Source organism: Amblyraja radiata, chromosome 6 (assembly GCF_010909765.2).
Source record: "Amblyraja radiata isolate CabotCenter1 chromosome 6, sAmbRad1.1.pri, whole genome shotgun sequence".
Lineage (NCBI taxonomy): Eukaryota > Metazoa > Chordata > Chondrichthyes > Rajiformes > Rajidae > Amblyraja > Amblyraja radiata.
In genome coordinates, this window is record NC_045961.1 from 103,801,576 (window position 1) to 103,803,906 (window position 2,331).

The following is a 2,331-nucleotide window of genomic DNA, read 5'->3' on the forward strand; positions in this document are numbered from 1 at the left end:
ATCTGTGGGGAACATGGATGGATGATGTTTCGGGTCAGGAACAATAGACAATAGGTGCAGGAGCAGGCCATTCGGCCCTTCGAGCCAGCACCGCCATTCAATGTGATCATGGCTGATCATCCCCAATCAGTACCCCGTTCCTGCCTTCTCCCCATATCCCCTGACTCCGCTATCTTTAAGAGCCCTATCTAGCTCTCTCTTGAAAAGTCATGATGCTGCTTTATAGACTTTGGTTTGGCTGGATTTGGAGTATTGTGTGCAGTTCTGGTCGTCCCATTGAGGGAAGGGTGTGGGGGCTTTGTAGAGGATGCACAAGAGGTTTTAACTTGGGAGAGGGAACTGAACTGTGCTGCCAGGGATGGTGGTGGTGGAAGCAGATAGAACAGTGCCATTTAACAGGCTTTTAGATAGGTGTGTCAACATGCAGGGCACAGATGGATTATGGGGAGAAGGCAGGAGAATGGGGTTGAGAGGGAGAGATAGATCAGTCTGAAGAAGGGTTTCGGCCCGAAACGTTGCCTATTTCCTTTGCTCCATAGATGCTGCTGCACCCGCTGAGTTTCTCCAGCACTTTTGTATACCTCCGATAGATCAGCCATGATTGAATGGTGGAGTAGACTTGATGGGCCGAATGGCCTAATACTTTTCACCTATTATAAATTTGTAAGTTACAGTAGCAGTTTATTACATACTATCTAGAGTCACAGAGTGATACAGTGTGGAAACAGGCCCTTCAGCCCAACTCGCCCAGAACAGCCAACAATGCCCCATCTACACTAGTCCCACCTGCCCGCGTTTGGCCCATATCCATCCAAACCTGTCCTATCCATGTACCTGTCTAACTGTTTCTTGAACGATGGGATAGTCCCAGCCTCAACTACCTCCTCTGGCAGCTCGTTCCATGCACCCACCACCCTCTGTGTGGGAAAAGTCAACTTGAAAGAGTTAACTGGAGGCTGTGTTGTTGACTTCCTGCTTTTACCACCTGTGGCACCACGTTACTGAGGCGGCTGCTTGCTCATTGCGGTGGTCGGGATGCTGCCACCATTATCTCAGTCGGCCGGAGTCTGAGATCATAAGGTCACAAGGGATAGGAGAAGAATTAGGCCATTCGGCCCATCTCCCCTTCTCCCCCTCTCTCCCTCCATCCCTCTCTCTCACACTCTCTCTCACACTCTCCCTAAATTTTCACACTCTCTCCCTCCCTCCCTCCCTCCCGTCTCTGTGCCGCTACAACACAGTGTGTGTGTCCACAGGTTATTGCCAGTGTGTGTGTAGTGTGTGTATGTGCCCGGTGTAGATGCCACTGACTGAAGCGTCGGCGCTGTGTGGGATTAGCCTTGTGCATAATTCCACTCATAGCGCGGCCAGCTCTGAAACAGTGAGTATATTCAATGAACAATGATATATGTGTGTGTATATATATATATTGTGGGAGAGACGGGCCGCGGGTTACACACGGTTACTTTCTATAGCAGACTAACATTCACTCCTTCACCTATTATACAGATTAAAAGATGCCTTTATTTCCTTATTAATATCCCAGGGTGTTGGGAAACCATTCGCTGCCAGTGTTGTTTCCCCCTCGTCTATAAAGACCGTATAGAGTATTAGTATTAAGTTTCAGGAAACATCTATATATATTAAATTCGCCTTTTGGAAACAGAAATGAAACGGCAACGTTTGTGTTTTGGACGCGGACAGAGACTTGGGCCGGAGTTTGCCTCGAACTTTTTGTTGGGGGGGGAAAAAGTACAAAAGTGCTGGAGGAACTCAGGCAGCGTCTGTGGGGATAGGAGATGTTTCGGGTCGGGACCCTTCCTCTTGTCGGGGTCGGGGCTGGCAGGCTCTGAGTTCTGCAAAGACCCAAAGGACAAAATGTTGGAGGAACTCGGAGGGGCAGGCAGCGTCTGTGGAGAGGAATTAATAGACGTTTTGGGTTGACTCCTTTTCTCCCTCTACCCCCCCCTCTCTTCTCCCCCCCTCTTCCCCCCCCCTTCCCCCTCTCATCCCCCACCTCTCTCCCCCCCTCTCTCCCCCCTCCCTCTCCCCCCCCTCTCCCCCCCTCTTCTCCCCCCCTCTTCCCCCCCTCTTCCCCTCCCCTCTCTCCCCCCTCTCTCCCCCTCTCTCCCCCTCTCTCCCTCCCTCTCTCCCCCCTCTTTTCCCCCCCTCTTTCCCCCCCTCTTTCCCCCCCCTCTTTCCCCCTCTCTCCCCCCCCTCTCTCCCCCCTCTGCTCTCCCCCCTCTCCCCCCTCTTTCTCCCCCCTCTTTCCCCCTCTTTTCCCCCCTCTTTTCCCCCTCTCTCCGCCCCCTCTCCCCCCCCTCTTCTCCC

At 52.5% G+C, this 2,331-nt stretch overlaps 1 protein-coding gene across 3 annotated transcripts in view; it reads left to right on the top strand.

Annotated features, from left to right (window-relative positions):
- The first annotated feature begins 1,252 nt into the window (after positions 1-1,252).
- gdpd4 (glycerophosphodiester phosphodiesterase domain containing 4) overlaps positions 1,253-2,331 on the top strand; it is a 77,868-nt gene continuing 76,789 nt past the window's right edge. For all 3 annotated transcript variants that reach the window (XM_033023379.1, XM_033023381.1, XM_033023380.1), the window contains exon 1: positions 1,253-1,381. The gene's annotated coding sequence lies outside the window, so the exon portion shown is untranslated. The remainder of the gene's footprint in view (positions 1,382-2,331) is intronic.